Here is a 22,652-nt window from a genome sequence, read left to right as displayed (position 1 = left end):
TTCTACATTTATCATAGGATCATAGAAGATTACTAGGCTATCGACCCAGAGGTTATTTTAAGCCTAGCTGTTTCATCCCAAAGTAATAAAATAGAAATGCTAGTTAATACCCAAGCTTGCATTTAGACATGACTGCCCATATCCAGGAGGGTTGTGGGCTCTATCCCTGGTAAGAATTTATGGTGCCCCATCCACTCATCCTAGTTCCTCTTGAGCAGTGTCATAGAGCTGCTCTGTTTCACATGAATTGGTAGCCTGTTCCAAAGCCATGGCAGTTGCTGGGAGATTAATAAGACATACTGGAGGGATAGATTTAAGTCACAGGCAATATTTAGGTCCTTGGAATGGGTAGCCTTAGTCCTGTTTGATTTATAGATATGCAGCAAGTTCATTAGGTTTGGGTCTTGGATTGCTCTGTAGGCCAGGCATAAGTCTCCCCTAAGAAGTCTATATGATACAGATTATAGTGATAGGGACTTTAGTCTGTCTGTGTAAGCCACATGCTGGAACCCCTTGATCTTTGTTAGAAACATCTGAGATCTCTCTAATTGCTCCAGGTGCTTAGTACGGTACATGCCAAATGGGGTGTTATACTCAATTATGGGCCAGATAAGTGCCAAGAATAGGAGGGTTATAACTTATTTTGATCTTGAGGTGATCCTTTTACTAATCAAGTGTGCTATGTAGAAAAATGTCCATACTATGGTAGACACATGGTGGTCAAAGTTAAGGTCACAATCAACTTGTAATCATAGGTCCTTTACCACTTCATAAGTACTTAGGGTATTGTTGATGATTTGATAGTGTGAGGGGACATTGTTTGTGATGAAGGAAATTATGATGCATTTCTTTACATTCAGTTTGAGACTGAAACTAATATACCAGTCATCTGCAACCTTGGTCAGCCATAACCCTTTAGTTTTGACATGAACTTCTGAGAAGTATATACCAAACAGTAGGGGGCCCAGCACTGACCCCTCTGGCACCCCACTGGTAATAGGCCTGCTGGTTGATGTAAAGTCATGCACTTTGATAGTGTGCATCTGGTTTGTGAGCCAGTTGGCAACCCATCTTACAACAAAAGGGTTTAAATTCAGTTTGCTAAGTTTGGCGGTAATGCCTGAATATGGGATTGTGTCAAAAGCCTTTGTCAGGTTGAGGTATGCTTTAAGCACAGATTTGCCCTCGTCAGTGGCCTAGGTCACATTTTCAAAGAAATCCACAAGATTTAACAGGAAGGATCTGCCCTTCAGAAAACTGAATTGTGTAGGATCCAGGGTTTGGAGGTCACCTATGTCTTTATTATTGAGGTCCATAATGATATGTTCCATGGCCATACAGATGAGGATGGTAAGGCTTATGGGTCTGTAATTCCCCAGGTCTGTTGCTAGGCCAGCTTTTTTGGAAGGGAATAACTGTTGCTGTTCTCCATTCTGCAAAAACAACACCTTTGTTTATGATATGACTGAAAAGGGTACTTAGTGGTGATGCTAGTTCATGTTTTACCCTGTTTAGAAAACAGCCTGGGATGTTGTCTGGTCCCATAAAGGCTGTGTTTTTTGCCTTGGACAAGGCTTTGAGCACCTGCTCTTCAGAAAAGTTAGTAGGGGATAAGGGAATGAAATTTTCACCAAACCTATCCACTAGCAGGTTTGCTATCTCTGTGGTGTCAGTGTGTATGATACCATTGGCCACTAGTTCTGCACATGCTTGGGTCCTACCCTTTAGCTTTAAAAGACCTTATGGTTATTGTTGGATGTACTTGCTAAGTTGCTCTCAAAGGAGCCCTTGGAGGATTCAACAAGTTGTCTTATTTGCCTGTTGAGGCTGAGGAGGGTGCTTTTCCATTGCTGGGGCCTTGCCTTTGTTTTCTTGGACAGTGATTTTTGCATTTATTGTAATGTTTGTTGATGCTGGATGCCTACCATGGCAGCTTGTTTTTACTTTGTGCTCTGGCTTTGATTCTTTCTAGTATAGCTGAGTTTATACATGTATGCAAGTGATTCTACAGGGCTTTAGTGTAAGCTTCAGCATAGTTACCACTTCCAGCTTGGGATGGAGCTTGTAATGCATTTATACCTTCACCTAGGAGGGTATAGTTTGCCTTGGTTTAGTTTAGTTTGATTTCACCCTTTGTGAGTTCTGGTGTTAGTGCCAGCTCAAATGTGACTGATTTGTGGTCAGTTTTAACTAATGAGAGTCCGACAGTTGTGGCAGTAAATCCGTTTGGCATGTTGGTGAGGCCCAGATCCAGAATGTTTGTTCCCATTGTCTGGGTTCGGACAATTTGTTTCAGGGCATTTGAATTAACAAAGTCAAGGAACTTTTGCGCTAGCAAGTTAGGGTTAGTGTAGGTTTCCCAGTTGATGGTGGGTATTGCTCATCTCTCTCTCTCTCCCTAACATAGAAGACAAGCAGATGGGTGTTTTGTTTAGATGCTTTAATATATAAAAACCAGGGGCAGCTCATGCTATTGGACTGCAGGACTGCAGCCCTCCCACCTAAAAACAAATGAAATAAAAATTGTGAAACATAAAATAAAAAAAGAAATTACGAGTACCGGACTTCCGCGCATGCGCAGACACACTCAGACTGCCCCGCAAATTCACACTCAGAATGCCCCGCAGATTCCCAGGAATCTGTGCAAACTCTGACTGCCTGAGTCAGCAGTCCAGATACAGGGAAGGTATTTTCTGCCCCGCAGATGCCCAGGAATCTGTGCGGTAGACGACCGCACAGAACAGAGGAGCTCCGGACTGCTTGATCCACAGACAGGACCAATCGAAGCTCTTGCAGGGAGTGCGGGACCAATCAGGAGACAGGTATGTTGACTTTGAAGCATTGCAGTCGAGCACAGGTTTCCAGACTATGATGGAGTGGCTTGCATGGAAGCGTTTAAGTCAGTCGCGCGCGTTCCGGACAATGGAGTTTGCTGCTTCAATCAGGAGAGAGGTATGGGTGGTGTGTGTGTGTGTGTGTGTGTGTGTGTGTGTGTGTGTGTGTGTGTGTGTGTGTGTGTGTGTGTGTGTGTGTGTGTGTGTGTGAAATGCTCCTGTTAACACATAGTGGTGGGTAGAGATACTCAGGCTTGAACCATGTACCTTGGATGCAGGTGGCAAGGACCTGAATTCCCTACCCACCACTATTTGTAAAATATTGTAGATTTTTGCCTCATATTTGTTCTGTTCCTCATAAAATCTGTGGTTTCTGTATCTTCAGTTTTCCTTGCAAAGGTTTGTAGTGCAGTGGTGCACTGGTAGCACTGTTGCCTGACAGCTACAGGTTCTCTGGTTTGATTTTTGGCTGGGGTGCCTTCTGTGTGGAGTCTGCATGTCCTCCCATCTCTTACAAAGATGTTTCTGGAGTGTTTTTCCCTGTTCTGATGAAAATTGGCTTTGTTTTGTTCCAAGTCAGACTAGTTTCCTGGTTAACAAATATTTAAAAATAACAGGCATTTGAATTTCAGACTTCATATTCTTCAGAAAGTACATGGTAAAACAACCTTTTATTCTAGCAATTGTCTAACTTTATAACATGGATATTTGAAATTTGCCCATATTTTTGGGACTGTATTCCCCCATTATTGGCCTCGTCCACATATTTTGTGCTAAGGTTGAGAGCTATGGTGAGAACTGAATTCACTGAATGTTTAGGGGCTGTATTCCCCCCATTACTGGCTTTGTCCACATGTTTTTTGCTAAGAGGTTGAGAGCTATGGTGAGAACTGAATTCACTGAATATGTTTGGCAGCTGTATTCCCACATTATTGGCTTTTTCAGGTGTTTTTTGCTAAGAGGTTGACAGCTATGGTTAGAATTGAATTCACTAAATGGTAGCCATTTAAGTTTGTCTTCCTCTGTTTCAGCTGATTTGGCATAGTGGTATGTTTCTCTGACTGTTTTGCACAGGGTTCCCTGGGTTCAAGACCTGGCAGTGAAATGTATGGTGTTAACACAGCATTTTATTCTAGCAACTTTCCAACATTATACAAGCAATGTTTAAAATGTGTCCCTGGTGTTTGGCCTTTTGCCCTCCCCCCAATAAATTTTGACTTTTTCCAGATTTCTTATACTGAAAAGTTTAGAGATACAGCTGAGTGCCGAGTAGATTTTACAAGGAGCTGAGAGCTGCAAGGGAACAAAAGTTTAGTGCTGCTTATGCTAAGTCTGCTTGCATTGTTAATAGCACAACAGGCAGTGTACTTGCTTTTGATGCAGAAGGCTGTGGGTTCTACTCCCACAGTAGGTAGATGCATTGCTGATACTGTACTGTGTTGTAAAGGGGGTGGATGCTGCAGTCCTTTTTGGCAAAGATACCTAGTAACTACGAATCTGTTATCAGTTTGCCATCCATTCCCTATTGCGGTATTACTAGCTTATCATTTTTTTAATGCATGCAACATAGGCAATTTATTCTTCAATGGCAACAGGCACTTTATTTGTAGATGAAACAATGACATATAAAGTTGTTTGCTAGCAGCAACCTCTTTATTAGTTACAGATTTCTTTAATGAGGATTTTACTACTTCAGAGATTGTGCATATTTACTGATACTGGTGGACTATAGAAGGTTGAGTAGACTTTTTATGATGGAAATGTTCTGAATTGGGCAGTTTTGTCATTGGTGCATGCATTTTGTTTCATTGTTTACTGGAAAAATGTTCAAAACAATAAATTTAAAATGCCCTCTAACAACTGTACTGTATTATACAAGGAATATAATGTAATACAGTCAGGAAGGTGTATCAAAGAGCATGTGTATGTTTCATGTTCAAGGTGCCAATGATTTTGAAAACAGCCCAAAGTTAATCTTTATCTGCCACTGGCAAAATTTATTTTCTTTGAATGTGGGTTTCAATGCTGTTTCAATGCATGTGAGTTTCAGGGGCAGAGAAGTTTTAATGCTAATTATCTTTTCATTGAGAGACTGCATTGCTTTGTTTAACATATATCTATTAGGGTTTGTGCTGTAAAATGCAAAATAAAACTTTCAAATGAAATCTAAATCATTGCAGAAGTAAAGCAGTATGCACATTACAGTGTTTACGGTAAATGGGGCAAAATAACCAAGGAATGGGACATTGGAATGGCTGCGGGGGTAGGATCCATTCAACCATGATTTTGTGAGGGGGGAAGGGTAGCAAACTCAGACAGCCCCGGCTGAACTATACCTCTCAGTTGTCCATATTTTTGCAGAATGAATAGATATTTGCTTCTTATTTTTGGTTTGTTCCTCATAAAATTTGTGGTTTTCTAGCAAATCATTTAGGAATGAAGTCACTAAATGACCGACATTGAGTTTCAGACATCATAACCTTCAGAAAAATGCATGTTAATGCAAGACCTGTTATTCTATCAACTGTCTGAAGTTTATACAAGAGCAATTTTTAGTAGTGTGTGTATGTTCCCCCAATATATTTGGCCTTGTCCAGATTTCTTGCATTAAGAGGTTGAGAGGTACGTGCAAATCGCTTTGTAGAATTAGGAATATCCAAACCTCTCAATTGTCCCCAATTTTGGCTCAAATGTTGCTCTCCTCTAATAATCCCTCCTCAAAATGGCAATTTTGGAAGAAAACGTGGAGGGTTTACAATTATATATAACTGTAATGATCAGAGTTATAGATTACTTTTATTTCAGAAATGCATGTAGATGCTCTTATTTTGTTAGCTGCTCAAGTTAATAGTGTTAATATTAAAAAGTTGTCACTTTTTTGACAGATTCCCAGCTGTATTTTGTTGCAACTTTATATTTTTGCAACACATTTTTGGTCTGTTTTTCATAAAAGTGTGGTTTTCTGGCAAATTAGTGGCAAGTCATTAAAGACTGAAGTTAGAAAATAATGGCAGACATTTGAGTTTCAGATTTCATACCCTTCAGAAAATTTGTACTAATGCAAGACCTACTACTGTTCTATTAGTTAAGTTAATAAGAGGAATATTTTAAAATTGTCCTTATTTTTGGGGCTGTGTCCCACTTCTATTTCTATGTACAGCTTTGTCCAGATTTTTTGCTCTGAATTTGAGAGTTATGAGTGTCAGAGCCATCACCGTCAGCCAGAGACATTTCAAATTGTGACATACTTGTTGCACCCCACTCCCCATTGTAGTGACTCTGGATGTGTCCAAGGAAGGCAAGGAGCAGTTATGCAGTGTAAGTGTGTAGAGTATTCCCCCATCCAAGGTAAACCACAAGTACAACCGTGGCTTTTCATCTGTCTTTGATTTTACAGAATGTTCTGGTTTTCTGTCATATTTTTATACTGTTGATTTATGCTTCTTATTATTCAGGAAATGCATGCTGTCACAGTTCCCTGTTGCTCTGTTTCAGTAGCAGTGATTTAATGACCATCAGGTAAGCTTGTCGGAGACTGTAAGATGCAAGTAAGCTTTAATAGGCATACTGTTAAAGAATTACCAGCATTGAAAGCCTTTTCATTGTTGCCATGCAGCGAATATTTACATAACTAGATAACGTATAAGCCTTGGGTATTGAAATCCATATGACAGTATTTGTAATAAAAGGACAGGATTACAGTATTTTCAGAAGCTCATTACATTTGTTGGAGACCTGCAGTCATCTTTTGTTGGAGACTTGCAGTCATCTTTGCAGGCTTTACCCGTAAACTAAACAGAATGCCAATCTATCATGTGTGGTCCATAACTTGTGCAGGAATCCATTAAGCAATTTATCTTGAGCTTCTTTCTTGTTTGCTGTTTATTTTTTACTTTGATCATGTCTTCCCCATGAAACAAGTAGATAGTTGTGTCAGGCAGCAGGTCTTTTGGATAAGAAACATTTTTACAAGTGGGGGTATCACAGAGATTGCTGCTTTCAGCATGTTACTTGGCAATTTTATAAAGCTGAATATAAATTATAATTAGAACTGCAGTGCAAGGAGTAGTGGTTTGAGTTGAGTGCTGCTTGTTTTTTTATACTTGATTTTGACTGGCATTCCAGTAATGTATTTAAAAAGTAATTTATTTTTTCATGCCTCACAACCTGTTTCCATCTGGATATTAAGTAAGTTGTCATGTAGCCAATGCATTGAAATATTTATTTCTTCTACACTTCATTTTGTCTTGATTGCACTCTCATAATGACTGTTTGGCACCCAGAGCAGCATATTTAATTAAAGTTCCAGTTGTGGTTTTGAGCATAGCCCCACCCCTTTCTAGTTGGCTACACCCCATCCCATTGGCCCCACCCATTCAGCTGTCTCCTGCTGCCCTCCTTTAATTTGAAGTCACCAGCCGCCACTTATAAAAACACATCAAAATGGATAGCAACATCATAAAATATGAACAAACTAGTTAACAGACAGACCTTACATGCATACATGCTTACAAGCTTACTACAAAATGGTAGTCAGACTTGCACATGCTAAGATTGTTTTGGCGGCCATCCTTAATTGATAAAGTGGTTGAGCCTCTGTAAAACTGGATCTGTAGTTGTGTGATCTCTCAACTAGGGTTGCCACCATTTCAAATGGCCAAAGTGGGACATTTTCGGTACAAACATCAGATTTTACAGGCCAACACAAACCCACGGTCTGTACAAAGGATAGAACTTAACTTTTTTGCCTAAATAAAAGCTTATTCTTGTAGAATTTTAGTTGCTTATTCTGTTTCTTACAATATTTAGGTATTTTAAATACAGAATAACTGTTTTATGCAACTATTACATAAAATATAGGAAATAATTTTGTCCTAAAATCTCAGGACATTTGCCATTTTTTAAATTTTTTGCCAGGACACAACTGCCCAAAGAGGGACTGTCCCTCGCAAAGTGGGACAGATGGTAATTCTACTCTCAACTCATCAAGACATGTGGAAGGAAAATTTCTCACTTCCATGACTGTAAAATAAAGGTTCTCATTCTCATGCTGTTTTGTGGTGTTTCTAGGCAATCTGGATAATGTATCAGCAAGATAAAGAAGTTTGCCTATCTTGTAGACAATATTGAAATTATACTTTTGCATTCTCAGCATAATACATTGCAGTTCAGCTGGAGCTGAATGCATAGACTTTCTCAATATTGTATCTAGTGGTTGGTGATCAGTTTCAGTCTGGATAGGTCTACCATAAACATAATCATGGAACTTCGAAAATGCAAACCCAGTTGCCAAAAGCTCTTTCAAGATCTGGGAATACTGCATCTCAGTTTGGGTAAGAGTTCTCGATGCATAAGCAACAGGTTAAGCCTTTTTTTAAAATGAATTCACCAAGACCAAATTTTGAAGCATCACAGGAAAGTGTAACTTGTTTGTGAGCATCATAATATCTGAGAGTTGTTGGACTAGCAATTCTGTGTTTCAGGACTTCAAATCCGCTTTAGTGTTGCTCTAACCAAGACCAGGATACATCTTTACATGTCAGCTCTCTAAGCAGTGCAGAAAGTTGGCTCAAGTCTGGAATGAACTTGCCTAGGTAGTTGACCATGCCAAGAAAACATTGCAGGGCTTGAACATTGTCTGGAGCTGGTATCTCAAGAATGGCTGTTTGCTGAGAAGGGTCTGGTCATAGGCCTATACAAGAAAATAAATAACCAACATAAGTAACTTCTCATAGCCTGAATTTGCATTTGTGTGGATTGAGCTTAAGAATCACTTGACATTTCCTTTCCAGAACTTTTCTGAGGTTTCTGTCATGTTCTGCTTCACCATAACCTCCTACTAGTATGTCATCTGCTACAAGGATACCCAGAAAAAACTTGCTCCATTCCATGTTGAAAGACTTCACTTGCATAATTTATCGCAAATGGCATTCTCAAAAATCTGTACCTGCCAAACGGAGTACTGAATGTAGTGAGCAATGAGGATTTTTTTCAATCTGTCTCTGAGCCCTAATAATGACCGGATGTGCCTCTTGACCGCATAAAATAACAAGTTGTAGCTTCTTCCAGTGCAGTAACATAAAAGCACTACTGAGCCTTCAGTTTGAATTTCTTCACCTACATAAGCAACAGGCTTCACACACCTTTCTAAATCAAGCATTTTACCTTTACACATTCTAGCAAATATTTCTGCTGACATAACATTACACTTGGAACCTGTATCAACTTTGAGCTCTATGGATATCTGAACAGTACAAAATACTTCACTCTTTGCCCTATCTACTGCATTGACTGTTTCATGAAGCACTGACACAGCATCAACATATAGAGTAGCCTGCAACCCTATGTCATAGCTTTCTAACTGATCAACTCATTTCTTAAATATTCACTTTTAGTAAAAGAATGTGGACCTTTTGATTTACAAAACCTTTTGAAATGATTCCACCTATTGCATTTGTGTCATTCTTGACCAAAAGCTAAACATTTTTCGCTTTTAGATTCATGACTCCCACCGCAATTATGACAGTTGGCAATTAAACTAGGTTGGGGCTCATGCTTTGAGTTTGCTGACTCACTCATGCTTCAAGGAGACTGTGTGAACTCTGGAATTTGCTGAAGAGGTCTGGGGTTTACTAGTGAGTGCTGCAGGGGCTACAGTTGCTGCCATGTGCTTGGACCTGTTTCTTTTAACCACATTGCATACTATCAACATGAGCTTTATCACTGTGCCTTCTAGAGCTGTTCTCATTTGTAAGCATATTTGTGTGCTTTTCGGTGAGCTTATATATCTGACAAATCTCAATGGCCTTATTCAAAGTTAAATCACTGTCATGAAGCAAAATCTTCTCACTGCATCATCTTTAATACCACACACAAGTCTGTCTATTTTGAACTCATCCCTTAAGTCACCAAATCTGCACGTTTTAGTCTTGTTTATCAGGTCAGTTATATATGCTACAAAAGTTTCACCAGGCTTTTGATTCCTTGTGTAGAATAAGTGCCTTTCCATTGTAACATTTGTCTGGGAGTTACACATTTCTCTAAATTTATGCTTTAAGCACTTTGGATCCTCCCTTGACTCAGCCGGTACTACAATATGACTGTTTCCTCCTCTCCTACATAGATAGCAGGTGCATATACAAATGAGTGTTCCCTTTCTGTAACTTCTGACCCAGCTAAATTAAGCAGAATAAATGGCTTTTGTATGGTCAACTTTATCAGAAAATGCAGCCTGTATGAAAATGTCAAACTCTTGCACAAACACTCTCCAGGTCTCAGCAATATTACTGTCAAATACAAATGTACATGTTTTTTGAAATCCATCTGCCATGCCCACAAAGTATACACAAACACACTGAAAATATGACCCTTGTAATTATGTATGAACAAATTGCTCCGTGACCTTGCAACAACATTCAAATGCACAAGAAACTCTTTGAAATACTTTACTTTGCGAAATATGCTTTGCAATGGCTGTAATCTGCAAAATATTCCCTGTAATAGCTGCACTTTGCAAAATAACTTTACTGTAACAATGAACAAACGTGAACACTTTATACACTTTTGAATAACTCGAATATATTTGCTTAATAAAAAAATACATGCTATGTAAAAATGTGGTTATTTACCCTTATTTTATTTGTTTTATGCAATTCTGACTTTATTTCAAACATTTTCTGTAGTAATTTGAATATTTTTACCAATATTATATCAGTTTATGCGAATATCATTTAGAACATTCTGTATAACTCGTTTAATATTTTGCAAATAAGAAATAGTGCTGAGCAAGTTTTAATATCTGAAATTCTTTTCTGACCTATTGTGCAAAGTATGCACATTTTAGGGATGATTCACTGCTGTATATTCCATCAGTCCCAAGCAAGTGCCTTAAGTCATAGGTTCATAGGTTCATAGGTTCATACTAGGCTATCTGCCCGAGGGCATTTACAAGCCTAGCCCATAGTTTTGTGGCTTACGCCACCCCTTTAGTATGGGGAACTATACCCATTATTTTGCTGTGCCTCTGTTGAGCAGTGACACTGAGGTAATTCCTGGGGTATATCTGCGATCTCCCATCCATTGGTCAAGATTTCTCTTGAACAAGGCCAGCGAGGTGCTCTGCCTCACATATACTGGGATTTTATTCCACAGCATAGGGAGTCTTTGGGTGATGAATCTATCCCTCCAGCACGTCCTATTAATAGCCGTGTCGAGGTTTAAGTCTCCCGCCCTTGTGGCTCTGACGGATCTAGATTTTTTGAGGTGAAGCATATTCATCAAATCTGGGTTTGACATGGCCTTGTATGTTAGGCAAAGGTCGCCTCTGAGCAGCGGTGGCGACTGAATAGAGCTGGAGTTCTTTCAGTCGGGCAGCATAGGACAGATGTTTGAGACCCTTTATCCTTTTGGTGAGGAAATTTTGTGGCCTCTCCAGCTGCTGCAAGTGTCGGGTCAGATACATTCCGAATGGGGCATTGTACTCAATCATTGGTCTGATGAGTGATGAGTATAGGGAGACTATGACCTCCCTTGATCTAGATGAGAATCCCTTCATGATAAGGTGGGCAATGTAGAAGGTCTTCCTAACTACTTTAGCTACATGGGTGTCGAATGACAGACTACTATCAACCTGGGTCCCCAGGTCCCTGATAACTTCTTCTGTACTCAGTGGATTGCCACCTATTTGGTAGCTAGGGGTAACCTTGTTTTTCCCGAAGGGTATGACTATGCATTTTTGGCATTTAACTTTAGGCCATGGCTCTGGCACCAGTTATCCGTTTCTGTGAGACCCTTCTGAAGGATATCTGTGTCAGATGTGTTTTCTACTATGGCCCAGTTTGCAGTCATCTGCAAACTTTGTCAGCCATAACCCTCCTGTGTTTGCTTGTACTTGGAAAAGTAGATGCCGAACAAGAGTGGGCCCAGGACTGAGCCCTGTGGTACACCACTTGTGACAGGCTTTGAGTCTGACATGGCGCCAGCAACTCTGACCCTGTGGGTTCTGTCACTCAGCCAGTTTGCAACCCATCTTGTGATGTATGGGTTAACATTTAAGCTGATGAGTTTTTCAATGATACCCGAGTGGGGTATTGTATCAAAGGCCTTCGCCAGATCGAGGTAGGCTGTATGGACTGCCTTTCCCTCATCAATGGCTTTGGTGACTGTTTGAAAAAGTCAACCAAGTTTAGAAGGCATGATCTGCCTTTGACAAAGCCAAACTGGGATGGATCCAAAGTCTGCAAATTCCCTATGTCTTTATTTATGAGGTCCATTATGATCCTCTCCATGGCTTTGCAGATAAGGCTTGTCAAGCTAATGGGCGGTAATTTCCAGGGTCGGTGGAGGCACCGCCTTTGTGAAGTGGGACCACAGTTGCAGTGCGCCACTCCTGGGTGCGTATCCAGAAGTAAGACTATGATTAAACAGCTGTCCTAGCTGTGGGTTTAATTCCTCGTTGAGTTCGTGGAGCACACAGCCGGGGACACCATCAGGTCCCATGGATGCTGTGTTTTTGCTTTGGAGAGAGCAGTTCTCACTTGGGCGTTGGAGATGTTTGGGGGCTGCAATCGCTTGGTATAGATATCTCTCCTTTTGGGGAGGGGGAGAAGTTTGCACTGAACCTGTCAGCCAGTATGTTGGCAATGTCTGTAGGATCAGTAATCTTCACATCATTTTGAACTAGTTCTGAGCATATCTGGGAGTTTCCTCCCAGGTTTCTAACATAGCTAAAGAAGGCCTTATGATTGTCTTTTGAGTCTTTAGCTATTTTTCTCTCAAAATTTGCTTTGGATGATTTTATGAGAGCTCTTAGTTTTTACTTATAGTGATCAAGGGTGTCTTACCTTTTAAGGATTTTGCTCTATCTTGTAGTAGCTTCCTCCTTTTGTTGTAGAGTTTGTTTATGGCTGGGGTCCACCAGAGTGGACGCTTGCCTTTGGTACAAAGAGTCTTTGTTTTGCTTGGGATTGCCTTATCCATGCAGTCCTGCAGGTGCTGGTAGAAGGCATTTGTAAGTGATTCAGCGGCTTGAGTACTGTTTTCCGTCGGCTCGGGGCCTTAAAGGAGACCACACTAGTCTTTAGAAGTGTGAAGTCGGCTTTCGAGAAGTTCTTTACTGTGGTCTTTTTATTTCAGGTGGGGTGGGATGAGGACCTCCAGCGAGATTAGTTTGTGATCTGATCTCACCAGTGAGGGTATACTTCCGGTGTTGAACATTGTGCTCCCATGTTCGTGATGATGAGATCAAGTATGTTTTCTCCTCTTGTGGGGATGGTGACTAGTTGTTCCATGGCATTTGAGTTTATGAATTCCAGGAACTTTTGGGCTAGGGTGTTTGGGCTTGAGTAGTGTTCCCAGTCTATATTAGGGTAATTGAAGTCACCTAGTATGATGGTGTTTGGTGATACATTTATCCCTCTAGTGTTTTCAGGAAGGCCATGTGAGGTTCCTGAGTTTGTGAGGGTGGCCTGTAACATGCTACAATTTGCAGAGCAGTCTTGCCTATGGTTAATTGCACCTGGATGGTCTCCGATGCATCGTGCGTTGCCACCAGTCTTGAGGTGTGGGTGTCTTTGATGAATATGGATACCCCCTCCTTTCTTGGTATTGTCCGGATTTTGGGGCGGAACGCATGATAAGAGGTAAAACCTGATAGTGCTGGGGTGCTCTCAGGAGCCTTGAACCAGGTTTCTGTCACTGCACAGACATCGATGTTCTCCATACTGAGAAGGGCCTCGAGTGCGTGCATTTTGAGATTTAGACTTCTGGCATTGAGCAGCATTACCCTTAGTTTTTCCTTTTTGTGTTCTAGGGTGGTAGGTTTAGAATTTGAGCCTTGCCTAAAAAAGGCACTATGGGGGTGGCAAGAGCCTTTGCCAATATCCGGAATCCCAGGGGTGACAGGTGCAAGCCGTCCCTTGCGAAGCAGCGTGGCTTGTCCAGCATGTCATCCCAGGCAGACAGACATTGGATCCCCTTTGAATGACACCAGAGTTTAAGCCAATTGTTAAAGCTGATCATCTTATCTCTGTATTGTGGCATCATCATTTTCTCCATGCCACCTCTAACTTTATGCCCTTTGGACAAGCCACTTGTGACACTATATCGCTCGTATCTCTCTCTGTAACATAAAAGACAAGCAGGCGGGGTATTTTATTTAGCTGCTGTAATACATAGAAACACATCAGGATGGATAGTAGCACCATAAAATACATTCAGACTAGTTAACAGAGCGACCTTACATACATACATGCTTACATCTCAACAGCTTACTACAAAATGGCAGTCAGACTTGCACGTGCTAAGTATTTATACACTTGTGCAAGCCTTTGGATAGCTTCTTAAAGGTACATGCACACATATTGATGTACAGTGTGACAATTTAAATTCCCCATAACCAGTGTGTTTGGTAAAATTTGGATTGTCTCCAGTTTGGTCAAGTAGGCTTCATGGGTGCTGTGACCCATGCAGGGGCATCTATAACTGGCTATGAGTTGAATGGGGGTCTTATCCACCATAACCTGGACCTGGAGTAACTCCATGGAGTTGTCCAGTCTAACTAGATGGGAGGTGAATTTATTTTGAATATAGATTGAAACACCACATCCTTTGGTTTTCAAACATTCATTTTGTGGTCTAAAGGTGTGTAAGGCATTGGAGCCTTGCAAGGCCAGGGCACTGTCTGAAGCCTTGAACCAGATTTCTGTGACTGCATAGACAGAGTGCAGTTTTTGATTTAAGCTCCTAACATTTAGCAGCATGACCCTTATTTTGTTCTGATTGGTTAATTTCATGTTACTAATGTTGTTTTTAAGACCTTGCCTAAAAAAGGCACTATGGGGGAGGCAAGAGCCTTTGCCAGCAGCCAAAAGCCTAGAGGTGCTAGGTGCAAGCCATCTCTAGCAAAGCAGCGAGGTTTGTCGACTATGGCTTCCTGCACTGACAAGAACAGGATCCCCTTTGAATGACACCAGAAACTGAGCCAATTATTGAAATCAGTCATTTTTTGTTTATACTGTGGCATCATTTTAGGTTGTATTATGTGCTCAAGGCTAGGACCATACCTGCCTGGGACACATACTCAGAGAGCTCAACCATATTTCGCTTCATATAGTCCATTGAGATACATATCAGGTCATTCACGCCAACATTAACTATGGCAGAGTCATAATGGTACTTGCTGAGAGACCTGAGTGCATGCGTGATCTGATGAATCCTGGCACCGGACAGACAGCTGACAATGACTTTCTCCTTGTCCAACCTGGTGAGTGGGACATCCATGTGTCTCACTACTGAGTCTCCAATGACAAAAAAATTTGTTTTTTGAGAGTTACGTCATACTGGCTTGGTGGGTGAGACACTGGTATTGCTATGTGTCATGGGTGCTGTGGGGCATGTGCTAGTTCTAACAGTATTGGGTTTTGAAGGTCTCTGGTCTTTCAGTAAGTTTTTTGAAAGAACCTCCATGTATGCGGATTTACATGTTTGATACATACTATGTGTATGAGTAGTGGTACTATGAGCATATGTAGTGGTGGGTGAGTTGATAACCTTCTCTGTGTTACTGTTTTGAGTGAGAGAGAGCATGGATTCTAGATTTGTGGTGTAAATACATCTCTCTCCCTCTGTACTAGAGTGTGTTGTTAGTAGACAGTTGTCTGTGCACATGAGGCAATTACTACACTGCCTCAAGAGACCCAAGTCAACAAGGTTGGCAGGAGAAACAAGGGTAGTCCAACTTTCCCTAATGCTAGGTTGAAGATTATTGTCACTAGGGGTGGTTATTCAGAACTGATCACAGAGAAGCTCAGCGGATGAATATTTCTACCTGGGTTTTAGGGAAAATTTATGGAACTTAACTGTCTGGCTTTGACACTCAACTGTGGGGCAGTGTATGGTGCTGAGCTACACACAAACAAGCAGAAAGCAGGGCCTAAATTCCTGCAGCTAAAAATCTGAAAAAAAAATAAAAAGATTCAAAAGGACCAATGAGGATGCTTATTCCAAGCCCTAGACTGGCCTCCCTTTAAAAAAACAGGTCTCAATCAGCACAATTCTCTCACAAAAGTGCACATAGATCCCTTCCCATCCAAGATGGCCTGGAAAATGTGCTCAGAACAAACAAACCACTCCAAACAGTTCTAGAAGCAGCAAACCTGTAGCTGGACTATTCTACAGCTATTAGCTACCGTTGTTTCATGTTATTTATTTATTTATTTATTTTACATTTGTTGACCGGGCTAGTCTAACTGGATATTTGTCCATTTTCAGTAGAGGCCCAGGGAGAAAAGCTCCAAGCACTAGCAGTGACATAGAATACAATATTTAGTAATTAATCAAGTAAGTTACAGTACATTGTCTGTGTTGGCAAAAACAAAAATAGTAATAAGTCATTTAGTAATTTGAAGTTAATAACCAATAACAGAGAGATAAATAAAGACAATAATATATATATATATATATATATATATATATATATATATATATTACAAAGTAAGCATCAAAGAATAGTATGGAAGAGAAGTGTAGAGAGAGCAAGAAGGGGAATAAGATGTCAGTCAGGGTTAGAGCATTTATGTCTGATACCTCAAAGACAGAACACATTGGTGAGCCAAACAGGTGGTCAGTGTTACCAGCTTCACTAAGTAGAGTGACATATCAAATTTGCTGGCAGTCAATTTCAGCTTAAGCATCACCCTCACTCCACCCCATCTCCCTGCATGAAATACATACTAGCATACCCAACCCAACTATTAACAGGGAGCGTGTCCTAGCAGTACTCACTAAGGCCAAAACACAGCTTCTGTGGGCCCTGACAATTTCTGGGATGCCATCTAAATTAGCTTGAAACATGACCTATCAGGACCACTTGACTCACTTTTCAACTATAGCCTCAAAGTAGGCTTTGTACCATGAGAATGGAAGACTGCAATGGTTATCCTACTTTACAAGGGCGTACCATTAACTGACCCCAGAAACTACAGACCTATTAGTCTGACTAATGTGCAAAGCCATGGAATGAATTAATGTAGAAATTATCAACAAAGACAATGGCAAACTTCAGATATGGGAACCAACCCAGTTTGGCTTTGTGAAGGGAAGGTCATGCCTACTAAGCCTGCTGATCTTCTTTGAGAAGGTATCAAACGCAGTGGATGAGGGGAAAATGGTGCATACCACCTCCATGGACCTGTCTAAGTCATTCAATACAATACCCCATGCGGGTAAAGTTGACAGACTCACAGAACTGGGCGTAAAGCCTACACAACACAGTGGTTTGCCAGCTAGCTCACATACAGTACCCAGGAAGTCAGGACTGGTGAGACCACCTGCACTAAGAGACCAGTCACCAGTGGAATACCTCAAGGCTTCATGCTGGGACAGCTCCTATTTGGTATCTACTTCTTTGTGATAAATGCTAATGTCAAGAGCCTTTGGCTGACAAAGTAAGCAGATGACTGCAAGTGGGAAGCTATCATAGATTCTCCCATGACACAAACATCTTACAAGAGGGTCTATGACAGACAAAGTACTGGTACCAGAGTTACAGACTAATTGGCAACAAATGCGTTATAATGCTTTCTGGGGAAACTGTCACCAGGCTAATTTCTCCATCTAAATAACACCTCTAACTGTTGACCCAGAGTTAGAGATCTGGGAACATATGTAGAGAGTACACTAGTCTTTGAACAACATGTGACCAAGGAAAATCATTCTCTGTCACCCAACCTTATAAATGAAGGCCAGGCATCCAGATCCAATGAAATGATAGTGCTACTTTATTCAGCCATTATCAGACCCATCGTTGAGTATAATGCCACTTTCGGCATGTACCTGACCAGACATATGCAACACTTGGAACACACACAAAGGTTCCTTACTAGGAGAATACAGGGTATAAAACATTGTCTGATATGGATCACCTTAAAGTGCTATATCTTTACTCAGTCTTCTACAGGTTACTGAGAGGCAATCTATGCATGGCATATAAGGCATCCTCGGATCCGGCTTTGATTAATCTTTTGCACATCTGCAAACTGATATAGCATCAGAACCACCAGATTTATGGATATAAAATTTGCTTGTGATATAAATAAGGCATTTTGGTGAGAAAGACATATGTCTCAGAGAATCCCCATGCTCTGGAATAGGCTCCCCAACCATGTGAAGAAGTCCATCCCTTACCCTATTTAACTGTAACCTTGATCAATAGATGGAATATTGGGAATTCACCCCAGATCTGACCCCCATGTCTCTAATAAACAGAGGCAGACAGTAATGCCCAATCTAACATACCCCCTACAAAATCTCTAGAAACCTCCTAACATACCCCCTTCTAATAAATACTCATGGTATGTAGGGACACAATTGGGTTAGGCTTATAAATGTCCCGGTGGTCATTAGCTTGAATATACAGTACCAATTAAACTATAATGTTTGCCATATTATTTTTGTACAGGAAAATAGCTACAGAACAAGCATTTGACCACTTACAATTTAATCAAGTGATTTGTTAAGGACCAACCAAGTGTAAATCAATAACCAATGACTGCATAATGAGTAGCATTTATAATATATTATCTTAAGCTGTTGTTATAAGGGGCTCAAAACAAATCCATCTGAGGACAACTAACTCAAATTAAAATTCTTTTTCAGATATTTCTTAACTTCTGTAATGTAACTTAAAGTTAAAAAGTACCTTGAGGTAAATATAACACTGAACCTACTAAGGCAAAATCATTTAAAATAGTGTCACTGAGATTGTGTTAATTTATTCAACATTATTTTATCTTATACATTGTCTTTCTGTTCACAGTTATACTCACTATTTACCAATAAATTTGTCCCACCACCAAAATGAACTTTTCTTCTAGCATTTATAACCAACAAATGGCTAGGTAACTATAATATACTTATTTATGCTGCATGTGCCAGTACTGTTAAAACAATAACATCCCATGTCTTTGTGTCAGTCAAACTCAGAAAAAAAATTGTATGGAAAATATGTATTTGGGAGGTGTGGCTAAGATGGTGAACAATTAGCAGCACTGTTTGCAGCTATGCTTCATTTTAACATCTCTGACCGGATTTTTACTAAAAAAAACTCGAACAGAATGTTTCAAAACTTGATGGATTTATAGTTGAACATCTGCTGAAAGATTTACTACAAAAAATAAGTGTGAAGCTCTTTTAATTGCATTTTCTTGTCATGAAAACTAGAAAGAACTAATTGGGCTTAGAGTGGCTCATTCTGAGACAATGTACAGGACAGTACTATGGAAAAAAGACATACAGGCTATATTAAGTAATATCAGTGTGTTATCTGTAAAGATAAATAAATTAGACAGCAAAATGGACTATTGTAAAAAGGAATGTATAAAACAATTTGAAGTGCTGAGTAAACATCTTAAAAACAATTATCACAAATCTTGAGTATAGAACATGCGATGTCTGATTTTGATGGAAGATTAGCTGAAAATGAGAATAACACTGTATTTCTTCTGAAACAAAACAACTTATTCTGGGAAAAATAAAAGACTTAGAGAACAGATCTAGAAGAAATAATATCAGGATTTAGGGATTCCTGAAAAAAGAAGTGGGAGACAGTATGATTCAATTCCATAATACCTGGCTGCCTAAAACATTGAACGTGCCTGAAGCTTTTTTACTTTGGCATCAAAAGACCACAGAGATCACTTTCTAACTCATTAAAAAAAAAGAAAAAAGAAACACTTTCATCAAGGTCAGTCATCATAAGAAGAGTTTTCTCAAGTCAAGATAAGGATTTAGTCTTAAAAGCTGCATGGACTAATTATCCAGTTAAAATTAAAGAAAATACTAGAAGATTTGACAATGAATATTCAACATTAGTGATGTTAAAGAGAAAAGGATGTGTGCCACTTGTTAAAAGCTTAAAGAAAAACAATATTAAAGCACAAATCTTATTTCCGGCAAAAATAAGGATTCACCTTCCGGAAGGAAGAAAAGATTTTTAACACCTTGGAAGATGCAATGGATTTTATACAGAATAATACAATCCTAGAAAAAAAAAGAAGAGATGGACTGAAATCTATCAACTTCTTTGAAGCAAAATGCAACAAGAGATGGTTGGTTAATAAAAGACAAAAACAGTAAAACAACTGAAGGACAAATGAAAATCAGTGTATTTCATGGTTATGAATATTTATTAATTTAAAGAAGTGCTTGAATACTTATGAACATGTGAATATTACTTTTTACAAGATACATCATTTCTTCCTTTCTTTCTATACTTCAAATGGTTACTAGTTCCCTTTTTAAAATGTTAGAGTTTGATTATTTTAGCTATATGTGAAATTAAAGCCATTTATTCTCATTTAGAGTTTAAAAGGTTAAACTATTCATTTTACTAAAATTAATTATTATCATGACAAAATGTATGTTATTTGGCACACTTTCTCATATCTTGGCATAGTTGAGTAATGTACTATTAAATGTAATGCAACAAATGACATTAAAGAGACATGTAAACATACATTCTGAGTTCTTAAAATGGTCAAGTAGTATGCTACTAATAGTATACTTGACATGCAATAGCACCCAGTAAAGATATGCTATAGCAATAACCCACGCCTGGGTGTGGGAAATGCGGGATTTACCCATGGTTGGCGTGGTTTGGTCCAGAGGCAAAGCCAGAGGGACTAAACAAAGACAACCGTGGGTAAATCCCGCATTACCCACACCCAGAAGTGGGTTATTGCTATTATACTATGACATTATTTAAGAAAAGAAATAATTACTTTTCTTAAATAATGGCATTGTATAATGCCTCTTTGCTGCCCTTCCGCAGCTGTCTGGTATCCGCGGCAGTTCTGATGTACTGCGCATGCCTATGCAGTACATCAGAGCTGTGGCCAAAAGCAACGGAGAAAGCAAGATCTCCGTTGCTTTTTACTGTTTTGCTATGTTAAATTGGGTTTAACATAGCGAGACAGCTTTAAAATAAGCAACGGAGATGTCCGTTGCTTATTTTAAAGCTGTCTCGCTATGTTAAACCCATTTAACATAGTGAGACAGGTTTAAAAAAAAAACAACGGAGAAAGCAAGATCTCCATTGCTTTTTACATACTGTGTCGCTATGTTAAAGGAGTTTAACATAGCGAGACAGCTTTAAAAAAAGCAACAGAGATCTCCGTTGCTTTTTTTAAACCTGTGTCGCTATGTTAAACTCTTTTAACATAGCGAGACAGTGTTTTAAAAGAGACTTATACTATGGAAAAAGTCCGGGCGACCGGACCTTTTTCCATTAGTATAAGTCGATTTACAATGTGCACGCTGGCCAATCAGCATGCACGTTTTGGAATATTAATGGGGGATCATGGTATAATATGTTATAAACAATGCATACAAATATAGCTTTTACATATATAAAAAGGTTACTATTGGAATGATATCAAATAATTAGAGTAACATTCGCATTTTTACAAGTTAAACCTGGATCACACATAACTGTCATTCTTTTAATGCATGTTTACGTATATGCTATGTCTCCTTTAACAAAAAATGACAATCTGCTTTGTATTAAACATTTCATACAAATAATGCTTGCTGAATCATTAAATGCAATTTTTTGAGTGCAATGGCTTTTTAGTGGTAGGGATACTTTGAGATTTGTTTTGGATGGTTTGTAGGGGTTTGAGGGGTTGATGTGTGGTGTGGAGGTGGCTTGGATTTACTCGTGGGAGTTTTTGTGTGAATTGTAAATGACGGACTGTTCATTTTCAAGCCCTTGTTATAAAAACCAGCCTGAAACAACCTACAGTCATGAGCACTTTTGTAATGCTGCAGGAGTTCTGAAAATTCTAAGATCTGTCCAGGTAAAAGTAAAAAGTAAACAAAAGTTAAAAGTAAACAATCATAATATTTTGAATCATATACTAAGATGCCAATGAACACAAGTTAGGTAATAAGCAAAAGATAGTAAATTGCATTCTATACCACTCACTGTCAGTTATTACATAGTTCTGAATGCTTGATACTGATAGTAATATACCTGACATGCAATAGCACCCAGGAAAGTTATGCTATGTTATAAACAAGTATAAAAATATAGTTTCATACATATATAAATGTTACTATTAAAATGATATCCAATAATTAAAGTAATATTCATACTTTTATAAGTTAAACCTGAATCACACATAACTGCCATTCTTTTGATGCAAGTTTATATGTTACGTCTCCTGTAAAAAATGACAATCTGTTTGTATTAAGCATCTCAGACAACTAGTGCTTATTGAATCATTAAATGCTATTTCTTTAAATACAATAGCTTTTTAGTGGTTAACAAACATTGAAATTTTTTTTGTTGATTTGTTTGTGGTTTGGAACAGTTTCTGGGATTGATGTATAATGCAGAGGTGGTGTTGATTCACTAGTGAATATTTTTGTGTGAACTGTAGCTGATAAACTGTTCATTTGAAGTAGCTTAATTAGAGTTATGATCACTTTTGTGATGCTGTGGGAGATCTGAAAATTCTAAGAACTGTCCAGATTACTTATTCTATCTAAAAGTAAATAAATCATAATATTTTGAATTATATAGTAAGATGTCAATGAATACAAGCTAGATAATAAGCAAAAGATAGTGACTTGCATTCTAACCACTGTTACTTATTAAACAGTTCTGAATGCTTGCAGCATATCAAAAGGATAGTTTATATACAAGCCTATAGTATGACACTTCTAACAAAAAATATGATTGTTTCTTTCTGTTATTGTCTGTTTTTAATGATAACAAAACTTAATATGTCAGAACAATTTATTATGGAAAGTTTGAAT

This window comes from Protopterus annectens, chromosome 1.part0 (genome assembly GCF_019279795.1).
Source record: "Protopterus annectens isolate FY-2018-M chromosome 1.part0, PAN1.0, whole genome shotgun sequence".
Classification (NCBI taxonomy): domain Eukaryota; kingdom Metazoa; phylum Chordata; order Ceratodontiformes; family Protopteridae; genus Protopterus; species Protopterus annectens.
Note: the sequence above shows the minus strand (reverse complement) of the source record.